Here is a 12,287-nt window from a genome sequence, read left to right as displayed (position 1 = left end):
ATTCAAAAGCATCAATTCTTCAGCGATCAGCCTTCTTTATGGTCCAGCTCTCACTTCCATACATCACTACTGGGAAAACCATAGCTTTAACTATACGGACCTTTGTTGGCAAGGTGATGTCTCTGCTTTTTAAGATGCTGTCTAGGTTTGTCACTGCTTTACTCCCAAGAAGCAGGCGTCTTTTAATTTCGTGATTTACTTTCCCTCATTGACATGATGAAGCAACTTTCCCAGGAGTTGTGCTGGTGCCAGGCTATTGCATCTTAGGCAAGGCTAACTACTTGCACCCGCCGCCCCTCAAAATGGCTAACTTCAATTTAAAAAATAAATAAATGGATTTCTTGTAGAAAAAATGCACAAAACTTGAAACTGCTAAATTTATCTCAAATTGCAATACTAGGTAATACAGCAATCTTTGGTTATATTTATCAAATACAAATTAAAGTTTTTTAGCACACAAATAATTCTGAATAATACTGTGAATTGTGATGTTAAAATTTAAGTCTCTTGAAAGTTTCAATTTCAGGCACATCATAACCTCTCTTTGTGTGCCTTTTGCTTTGCAAAGTTTATCACCAGTTCCTTCAACTCAAGTGGCGATGCTTCTTCCAGTCTTTTGAACCTGTTTCTTCTAGGGCTGTTTCACCATTTTTTAGCTGAACAACTTACAGCAAAAACAAACACAGGAGGTGGACTTGGAGCAGTCGTTTTCCATTCTTGTCGTATACCCTTCAGATCCAAGACTACTGATAGCTGACGCGTCTGCTGATAATCCACTTACTACCTTCAAAGCAAATGATATCGGAGAAAGGGAATTGCAGTCAGGAGAAGGCAAGTTGAGAGGAAGGAGTAGGAAGTTCTCGAGCCATAAGACTCTTGCTTTGTAACCTATCTCAATAATATCCAGATATGCTCCAGTAGACATGAGGGGAAGATTCCAGATATTGGCCCAAATGCAGAGACTCGGGGAAAATATGCCGAGGTTAGAGGTGCAAAACTCCTACCCTGCTGGCAATCTGTTTTCTTATTCTGGGCCAGAGGAGCAAGTAAAGCAGTTGCAGAACATACAGAGCTGGCTGTGGAAGGGACAATGTACAAAACGATTTCAACAACTCCCCAGAGGAGGAGGAGACGTGTGGTGGTGACTCCCTACTGAGGGGGACAGAGGTAGCAATGTCAGGTGTCCCATTTTAAGCTGGACATCCTGGATTGACAGACGCCTTCTGATCCCAATTCTGGATGTCCCGTTTTGAGTCCCGTGCTCTGTCTGCACCAGAGCAGAGGACCAAAAGACGGGCGCTTTTTGGTTCTGTGCTGTTGCACAAGTCAGTTGGCTCAAACTGGAGTGTGGGACCAAAAAACAAAAGGGAAACCCTGTGTGTTGCCATTCTTCTTTCTCCTTCCATCACAGCACTTCTGGAAGTATGTCTGCCACAGTGAAGGAGGAGGCAGAGGCTGGTCCCTGTGGCATCTCCCAACAGCTGGCACAGCTGATGCTACATCAATAGGAGCATAGCATCTAGATCAAGGGAAGTAATAGTGCCACTGTATTCTGCTCTGGTCAGACCTCACCTGGAGTACTGTGTCCAGTTCTGGGCACCACAGTTCAAGAAGGACACTGACAAACTGGAACGTGTCCAGAGGAGGGCAACCAAAATGGTCAAAGGCCTGGAAACGATGCCTTATGAGGAACGGCTAAGGGAGCTGGGCATGTTTAGCCTGGAGAAGAGGAAGTTAAGGGGTGATATGATAGCCATGTTCCAATATATAAAAGGATGTCACATAGAGGAGGGAGAAAGGTTGTTTTCTGCTGCTCCAGAGAAGCGGACACGGAGCAATGGTTCCAAACTACAAGAAAAAAGATTCCACCTAAACATTAGGAAGAACTTCCTGACAGTAAGAGCTGTTTGACAGTGGAATTTGCTGCCAAGGAGTGTGGTGGAGTCTCCTTCTTTGGAGGTCTTTAAGCAGAGGCTTGACAACCATATGTCAGGAGTGCTCTGATGGTGTTTCCTGCTTGGCAGGGGGTTGGACTCGATGGCCCTTGTGGTCTCTTCCAACTCTATGATTCTATGATTCTATGATTCTACAGAGGATGACAATGAACAAAGGTAGGAGCGAGGACTTGGTAGTGCAGAATTCAGTGACCAGGTTGCTCACCGGGACAAGACGGTTTGAGCATATTAACTTGATCCTGTTCTGACTGCACTGGCTCCCAATCAGCTTCCAGGCCCAATTCAATGTGCTCATTTCGACCTATAAAGCCTTGAACGGTTCAGGACCGCAATACCTTAAGGACACCTCTTTCCATATGAACCACCCCGGACCCTGAGATCATCTTCTGAGGCCCTTCTTCGTGTGCCTCCACAAGAGGTCCGGAGGGTGGCAACACGAGAACGGGGCCTTTTCTGCAGTGGCTCCCCATTTGGTGAATGCTCTCCCCAGGGATGTTTGCCTGGCGCCTTCATTACACACCTTTAGGTGCCAGGCGAAAACGTTCCTCTTCAACCAGGCCTTGGGCTGATTAACATCCTATACCCTTTTACATGTGTTTGTGGGAGGAAGTTTATTGTTTTGTTTTGTTTCTGTTCTTGTTTTTATTATTTGTGTTTTTATCTTCTATTTTTATGCTGTGAACCACCCTGACATCTACAGATGGACAGTGTTATACAATTTTAATAAATAATAATAAAATAATAATAATAATAGCCTCCAACCAAAACTATGGTCTTCTCTACTTCATATATATATATATATATATATACCCTAACCCTAATTCTAATATATGAAGGGCTTTTTTTCAGTCGGAACTTGCAAGAACTCAGTTCCGGCACCTCTCACATTGGTGCCATTGCCGTTATATGAGAACAAGGAAGCGTTGTACCTCTTTTTCTAGAAAAATATTGCTGAATATATGAATTACTTAAAAATGATAAAATCTGACAAAACATAAAATTAAAGTAAAATCTTACCAGCAATTTTTAAGATATTAGAAAAACTAATCTGTACCAAGCTTCCCCTCAGAGGTCAGTTCTGTGTCCTTCTGAGGTCTGCACCCAAGATGGCAGCCTATGAGGAAAGGCCTTTGGGACTCTTTAAGTTAGAAAGAAAGCAAATAAGAGGTGATGTGATAGAAATTTACAAAATTATGCATGGCATGGAGAGAATGGATGTTTAAAACATGACAGAGCGGGCTTTAATTCTGAGTAAACATGAATAGGCTTTGGCTGTACGTTTTCCTACTGAACTATGGCAAAGAAAGAGAACGATTTATGAGTGGAGCAGTTCTGCCATTGTCCTCTGCCCCACATAGGGCAACAATATTAATTTTTTTAACTATTTATTAAGAGGTCTAGCTTGTCCATCCAAGAGGCTCAAGGTGGGGCTAAGATGTCTCCCGTGCCCCTACCACCACCTTTCCATGGGAACTCTGTTAAAAGAAAGTAAAGACACAAGACTAATGCTAATAATATTAATATTTTTAAAAGTAATGAGCAGCAATGCTACTTTGTTTTTGTTCAGGCAGTTGAGTGGGGTTTTGTGATGATGCAACGCATTGGCCTGAACAATGAAAATGTTGGTTTGATTCTATAGTACATAGTCTGGATTTCTCTCTGTTACAGGAGGTGGATACTGTTGAACGTGAGCACAAATGACTTTGCAGTGTTCCCCGGGGCCAATAACATTACCCTGCCCTTGGCTAGAAAACCAGCCAGAAGGCAGCAGAGAAAACTCCTCAGAGCCACTGCATCTGAATGGCCTCAGCTCAATTTCTGCTTAGTCATTGGCTGCTTCAGGAAGGTCCCTCCTGCCCCTTAGTTTTAGCAGCCTAGAATCCAAATGTTAATGCTTAGAAATACATTTCTCTAAATTAACAAAAGGTCTCTAGTGGCTCACAACCTGTATGCTCATGTTTCTCATACAGTCATACCTCGGGTTACAGCCACTTTCAGGTTGCGTTTTTCAGGTTGCGGACTGCCAAAACCCAGAAGTACCAGAACGGGTTACTTCCAGGTTTCGGCAGTTGTGCATGCGCAGAAGCACTAAATCGTGCTTTGCGCATGCACAGAAGTTCCAAATCGCAACCCGCGTGTGCGCAGACGCGGGTTGCAAATGCTCCAGGTTGCAAACGTGCATTCTGCACGGATCCCGTTCACAACCCAAGCATCCACTGTACATTAAAGGTAAAGGTACCCCTGCCCGTACGGGCCAGTCTTGACAGACTCTGGGGTTGTGCACCCATCTCACTTAAGAGGCCAGGGGCCAGCGCTGTCCGGAGACACTTCCGGGTCACGTGGCCAGCGTGACATCGCTGCTCTGGCGAGCCAGAGTCGCACACGGAAACGCCGTTTACCTTCCCGCTGGTAAGCGGTCCCTATTTATCTACTTGCACCCGGAGGTGCTTTCGAACTGCTAGGTTGGCAGGCGCTGCAAATGCTCCAGGTTGCAAACGTGCATTCTGCACGGATCCCGTTCACAACCCAAGCATCCACTGTACATTAAAGGTAAAGGTACCCCTGCCCGTACGGGCCAGTCTTGACAGACTCTGGGGTTGTGCACCCATCTCACTTAAGAGGCCTCCCAATCAGCTTCCAGGCCCAATTCAATGTGCTCATTTCGACCTATAAAGCCTTGAACGGTTCAGGACCGCAATACCTTAAGGACACCTCTTTCCATATGAACCACCCCGGACCCTGAGATCATCTTCTGAGGCCCTTCTTCGTGTGCCTCCACAAGAGGTCCGGAGGGTGGCAACACGAGAACGGGGCCTTTTCTGCAGTGGCTCCCCATTTGGTGAATGCTCTCCCCAGGGATGTTTGCCTGGCGCCTTCATTACACACCTTTAGGTGCCAGGCGAAAACGTTCCTCTTCAACCAGGCCTTGGGCTGATTAACATCCTATACCCTTTTACATGTGTTTGTGGGAGGAAGTTTATTGTTTTGTTTTGTTTCTGTTCTTGTTTTTATTATTTGTGTTTTTATCTTCTATTTTTATGCTGTGAACCACCCTGACATCTACAGATGGACAGTGTTATACAATTTTAATAAATAATAATAAAATAATAATAATAATAGCCTCCAACCAAAACTATGGTCTTCTCTACTTCATATATATATATATATATATACCCTAACCCTAATTCTAATATATGAAGGGCTTTTTTTCAGTCGGAACTTGCAAGAACTCAGTTCCGGCACCTCTCACATTGGTGCCATTGCCGTTATATGAGAACAAGGAAGCGTTGTACCTCTTTTTCTAGAAAAATATTGCTGAATATATGAATTACTTAAAAATGATAAAATCTGACAAAACATAAAATTAAAGTAAAATCTTACCAGCAATTTTTAAGATATTAGAAAAACTAATCTGTACCAAGCTTCCCCTCAGAGGTCAGTTCTGTGTCCTTCTGAGGTCTGCACCCAAGATGGCAGCCTATGAGGAAAGGCCTTTGGGACTCTTTAAGTTAGAAAGAAAGCAAATAAGAGGTGATGTGATAGAAATTTACAAAATTATGCATGGCATGGAGAGAATGGATGTTTAAAACATGACAGAGCGGGCTTTAATTCTGAGTAAACATGAATAGGCTTTGGCTGTACGTTTTCCTACTGAACTATGGCAAAGAAAGAGAACGATTTATGAGTGGAGCAGTTCTGCCATTGTCCTCTGCCCCACATAGGGCAACAATATTAATTTTTTTAACTATTTATTAAGAGGTCTAGCTTGTCCATCCAAGAGGCTCAAGGTGGGGCTAAGATGTCTCCCGTGCCCCTACCACCACCTTTCCATGGGAACTCTGTTAAAAGAAAGTAAAGACACAAGACTAATGCTAATAATATTAATATTTTTAAAAGTAATGAGCAGCAATGCTACTTTGTTTTTGTTCAGGCAGTTGAGTGGGGTTTTGTGATGATGCAACGCATTGGCCTGAACAATGAAAATGTTGGTTTGATTCTATAGTACATAGTCTGGATTTCTCTCTGTTACAGGAGGTGGATACTGTTGAACGTGAGCACAAATGACTTTGCAGTGTTCCCCGGGGCCAATAACATTACCCTGCCCTTGGCTAGAAAACCAGCCAGAAGGCAGCAGAGAAAACTCCTCAGAGCCACTGCATCTGAATGGCCTCAGCTCAATTTCTGCTTAGTCATTGGCTGCTTCAGGAAGGTCCCTCCTGCCCCTTAGTTTTAGCAGCCTAGAATCCAAATGTTAATGCTTAGAAATACATTTCTCTAAATTAACAAAAGGTCTCTAGTGGCTCACAACCTGTATGCTCATGTTTCTCATACAGTCATACCTCGGGTTACAGCCACTTTCAGGTTGCGTTTTTCAGGTTGCGGACTGCCAAAACCCAGAAGTACCAGAACGGGTTACTTCCAGGTTTCGGCAGTTGTGCATGCGCAGAAGCACTAAATCGTGCTTTGCGCATGCACAGAAGTTCCAAATCGCAACCCGCGTGTGCGCAGACGCGGGTTGCAAATGCTCCAGGTTGCAAACGTGCATTCTGCACGGATCCCGTTCACAACCCAAGCATCCACTGTACATTAAAGGTAAAGGTACCCCTGCCCGTACGGGCCAGTCTTGACAGACTCTGGGGTTGTGCACCCATCTCACTTAAGAGGCCAGGGGCCAGCGCTGTCCGGAGACACTTCCGGGTCACGTGGCCAGCGTGACATCGCTGCTCTGGCGAGCCAGAGTCGCACACGGAAACGCCGTTTACCTTCCCGCTGGTAAGCGGTCCCTATTTATCTACTTGCACCCGGAGGTGCTTTCGAACTGCTAGGTTGGCAGGCGCTGGGACCGAGCAGCAGGAGCGCACCCCGCCGCAGGGATTCGAACCGCCGACCTTTCGATCGGCAAGCCCTAGGCACTGAGGCTTTAACCCACAGCGCCACCTGCGTCCCTTCCACTGTACATTACATAAGGATAAAAAACAGTAAGTTATTGTGAATGGTCAAAAACAGTTGCACAAACACATGAGAATCCTTCTAACCTTTAAATAGGGTTGCCATATCTTGAAGAGCAAAAAAACGAGGACGGCTGAAGCTGCTGCCAGCCTGAGCCAGGGAAAGAGGCGCAGGGGTGCGCAGGGCCACCACCGCCACGCCTCTTTTCCTGGCTCAGGCTGGCAGTGGCCGCAGTGTGCAGAACAGCCTGCGCCCACCCCCGCATTGCATGCATATCCCACCTTGGCTTATGACACTGTACACAGTCCTCCCAATTTCTTCCTCACAGCATCCCTGTGAAGTAGATTAGACTAAGAGATAGAAACGGACCAAAATTCAGCCCACAAGTTTCATGTTTAAGGGGGTGGGATTTGACTCTGATCTCTCCAGCGCCAATCAAATATTGCACCTCAGAATGAACACCTTGTTAGGATATAGTTCCGTTCCACCTTAAAAGGGAACAGGCATGACTGTTGTGTGTCACATGCCTGTTTACTTCCAGCACTTGCTGGGAACTTCCGTTTGTATATAGCTTTTGCATTCCTGCTGCTTTGCTGGACACGAAGGGAAGCAGACATGTTTTTTCCTTTGTTCCTGAACTATGCTAAATAAATGCTGTAAATATGCTTACACATTTCTCTGTCCACCACTTCTGCTTTGAGAAGATTTATTCACTCTGCTGATAGAGCGTGCACAGGTCTATAAACATATCTGAGGCTCGTGTCACTGATTGATGCTGTTCCGGTGATTGTCCGGCTGCCGGCCAGTGGCTGGAGCCAGCTGGGGGCCTGCCTGATGCCCCCATCTCTCTGGCAGTATCCCAGCACACCTTTGGGGAACTCTTCCCCTCCTCGCCCTTACAAACTCACTCTGAAACTTTGCAGCTAGACTGATATAAAGTTTATTTACACATGTGTACAACCTGAGCCTAGATGGAGGCAGTTTAGAGCATTTACACCTCAAGAGGGTCCTATTCCTTCCACTGAGGCAGCCTCAGATTCAAAGAGACTCCAGACATTGTGTTTGAACCTCTCCGCACTATAAAGCAGACCAATTGTAGAATTATAAGTTTATCTATTTTTCATTTTTGAGTCAATCACATTTACAGTATCAGGTTTTTTCTTTGGTAGCATTGCTCAGCAGCAGCCTCATTAGAGGAGATGAAGCTCTTTTTGTGGTTGCTTTAGGTTTTGATAGTACATTTTGAATTTATTTGATTATTATGTGAGAAGGCACAGAAGAAACCTGGCAAGACAAAAGGACATTTGTGTTTGGGTGGGTGCATACATTATTTACAATTTGGAATGGCTGAGAAATTGCCTTGAATACTGATAGCTCACTACTTTAAAGTGGCTCTATCTTTTCTTTCTCCTTTAGCTTAGCCTGAGACAACATAAAGGATTACAAATAATTTTATATGTATGACTTAGTGCAAATTAGAGGAAAGCCAATGTAAATGATGATGTAGCAGGATTAACCCTTCATGCATCAAATTGCTCTGCAAACCAGGCGGTTACTGGCAGAGCAGCTCATTCCCCCCCCCCCCAATACAGCTTCAAGGTCACAAAGCTTGCTGGGAGAATAACAGACTTGCTCTTTTGGAAATCATTGCTATTTGTAGAATCTTATTTCCATTGCAATGCAGCGGCCATGAGGTGAATCAAACCTCTCTCTCACAGACATGATGACTTCTGAACCACTTTATGTAAGGATCATATAGATAAGGATACAACTCCAAGGATACTTGTAGTCAAAAAGCATTTTTGTAAGCATGTCATTATGTGGTTCTGCCAGGTGATGGCTGCTGTGCGTGTGGTTTAAGGCTGCTTTTAGCTCGTGCTGAGAGGGAGGTGGGTCTATCACCTATGGACATTGGTGAAAGGAGTCATATGGTAAGCAGGACGTGTGGTGGTGCAAAAGGGCCCCAAAGGACCTCACAAAACCCAGGAATATTCTTAAGGAATCATAAATGATTATTTTTTACATACATGATTGTTATGTACTCATCTTGGTTATATTCTCCAACAAAAACATGACAGGTCTAAATATTCCAATCAGGGAAACCCATAATGGGAATGTCCTTTACTTGTTAATATTTTTAATAAAAGTTTTCCATAATACAGTAAGATATAGAAAATGTAATGGAAATGAATGGAAATACAAATTGAATACAGTGTCCTCTCTCAAAGGTAGTTCTTAACCCTTACCACTTGCAGAAGGTAGCAGCTCCTCCCAGCTCTCACCTGGGATATCTCCTCTTACCCTCAACCACCAACATTTCCAGGTCCCTCCACCAACCATTTACTTACAATCTCTGAAGACAGACCCCAAGCAGAGGACACCAAGGAAGAAATGAAGGGGTGGGGGAGAAAAGAGAAAGAAGCAAGAAGGAAGGGAAGGGGATAAAAAGAGAAAGGAAAAGGAAGCAGTAACGAAAAATTGAGCCAACAGCAAGACAGACCGTCGGCCATTTCCTCCTCTGGAAGTTCCATAATGGGAATTTCCCAGAGGATAAGACATGCACTGACCTAGTGATGTCACTGCGCATGTGTTATGTCATATCATATCGACTTTCTGCTGCCTTTGCTATGGAGATCCCCAATAGCCTTTCTTTCTCCATCTACTGTTTCATAGCTGTCAATTTACAGATTTGAAAATAAGGGATCATCAGCCAAAATAAGGGATTTTCAGAGCACAGGTATGTTCAACTTCTGAGCCCCTCCGAGCCAAAGGCAGAAAGCCCAGTCAGCAGCCAAACGAAGCCTCAAGCAGTGGTTCCCACAGCGCAGCAACCCAGCAAAGGGGATGCAGCAAGGAAAACCACCGTCACCTCTCCGCTGGGAAGCGCTGAGCAAAGGCGAGTCCCCAGGGAATGCAGCTGATTTGATCGGCACAAGGCATGCAAACTCCACCCCCCAGTCGTTCTTAGACTCCTTATTGGGTGAGCAACGCAGCTAAGCAACACAGTTAGAGCCTCCCTCCTCCCTGGTCAGCAGGGAGGGAGGGAGAGAAGCTGCTTCCTTTGAAACCCAGGAAATTTAAGGGACATCATCAATAAGGGACAGCAGCGAGACACGGCGCTGGGATAAGGGACTTTCCTGCCAAATAAGGGACGGTTGACAGCTATGCTGTTTAAGATCAGAGTGGCAACGTAAAGTCTCTTCTACAGCTGGTCTGCTGCATTTTTATTTATCACTTTTTTGGGAATGAGAACGAAAGCTTTCCAAAGTGTGGAACTGTGTAGATGTTTCTGGAAATCCTGGGTTGCTGTATACATTTATACATGCTGCTGTCCGTGGAGCAGAGCGCGTGGAAGTAAGATTTGCTTTGCTCTGTGTGTGCTGTCTCTTGCATGTGTTTGGGACATACGTCTTGACATAGGGTATAAGCAGTAAGTTGAAATATGATGTAATGATAAATTTAAGCAGTAAAAATAAAATACTAGCAATGATGTAATATGAAAGCTGCACACTTACATTTACCTTGTCTCATATTACATTATTGCTAGTATTTTATATTTTTTCTTGCTGCATTATGTGAAGTAAGTAACTTTCATTCTAGTGGTGTCACGAAGTATAAAAATAACTCATAGACTGAGAGGTACATGACTAAATTGCCAAAAGTCACCAGGGGTTTTCTTTACAACCAAAAGGGAAAATGTTACTGTGAGAAATTTGCCATTAATGATGGGTGCAAAAAATGGCAAGAGGAAAGTGGACCACAAATCTTGTACCCATGATATCCACCGTGCTGCTTGTGAAGAATCAAAATGGCAAAATGCAACTGACACTGACACTGACTAAGCAAATTTTCGTTTTGAAGACACTGGCAATATACCAACAACTGTTGTGGAAATGGCCCATTTTAGGCAAAAAACAACTTGCTAGAGGCTTTCTGAAAGCTACTATGAAATGACAACAAAATGTGCAGCCAAAATTGTTATTTGCTGTGCTACACTCCCTCTTTCCACAAAATTTACTGTAAACCTTTATTTTTGGGAAAGGATCTTTAATTACCAGGAAAAAGCACTCAAGAATCAAAGGCAAACATTAAAACACGTAAAGTTTAAGAAACATGGTCTGCACTGTTGATATTATGTTGGATGCTTCAGCATGAAAAGAAGAAAACTATTGGAGACAGGTCCTTAAACGTATTGCCAGTGTGACCCTGACCTTTGCCACGCAGGACAGAGCATTTAGAGGCCATGCAGAAACTGCTTCAGTTGAGGGAGGGAACATGGACATTTTTAAATCAGTCACTCAATTGCTCTCAAAACCTCTGATTGAGGATGTTTATTGCAAACCAGGAGGAACAGTCAAGTACTTGCATCATGGTGCTGAGCCAAAGGTGGACTGTTCCGGAAGCTTTGCTAATGCCATCTTGGTAGTCAAGATAACCTCACAATTAATTAAGTATTGCACTTGGGCAAAAAAAATGAGAGGCACAAATACAAGATGGGTGACACCTGGCTTGAGAGGAGTACATGTGAAAAGGATCCAGGAGTCTTGGTTGACCACAAACTTGACATGAGCCAACAGTGTGACGCGGCAGCTAAAAAAGCCAATGCAATTCTGGGCTGCATCAATAGGAGTATTGCATCTAGATCAAGGGAAGTAATAGTGCCACTGTATTCTGCTCTGGTCAGACCTCACCTGGAGTACTGTGTCCAGTTTTGGGCACCACAGTTCAAGAAGGACACTGACAAACTGGAACGTGTCCAGAGGAGGGCAACCAAAATGGTCAAAGGCCTGGAAACGATGCCTTATGAAGAACGGCTAAGGGAGCTGGGCATGTTTAGCCTGGAGAAGAGGAGGTTAAGGGGTGATATGATAGCCATGTTCAAATATATAAAAGGATGTCACATAGAGGAGGGAGAAAGGTTGTTTACTGCTGCTCCAGAGAAGCGGACACGGAGCAATGGTTCCAAACTACAAGGAAAAAGATTCCACCTAAACATTAGGAAGAACTTCCTGACAGTAAGAGCTGTTTGACAGTGGAATTTGCTGCCAAGGAGTGTGGTGGAGTCTCCTTCTTTGGAGGTCTTTAAGCAGAGGCTTGACAACCATATGTCAGGAGTGCTCTGATGGTGTTTCCTGCTTGGCAGGGGGTTGGACTCGATGGCCCTTGTGGTCTCTTCCAACTCTATGATTCTATGATTCTATAATTATAGAATCATAGAAGGGACCCTAAGGGTCATCTAGTCCAACCCTGTGCAACGCAGGCATTTCATTTAAAGCATCCATGACAAAGATGGCCATCCATCCTCTGCTTAAAAACCTCCAAAGAAGGAGAGTCCACAAGCTTCCAACTACACAACCCTCAGGATCCCTCCAATCAAGATTG

Source organism: Podarcis cretensis (genome assembly GCF_951804945.1).
Source record: "Podarcis cretensis genome assembly, chromosome: 13".
In the NCBI taxonomy this organism is placed as follows: Eukaryota; Metazoa; Chordata; class Lepidosauria; order Squamata; family Lacertidae; genus Podarcis; species Podarcis cretensis.
This window is presented reverse-complemented; position numbering follows the sequence as displayed.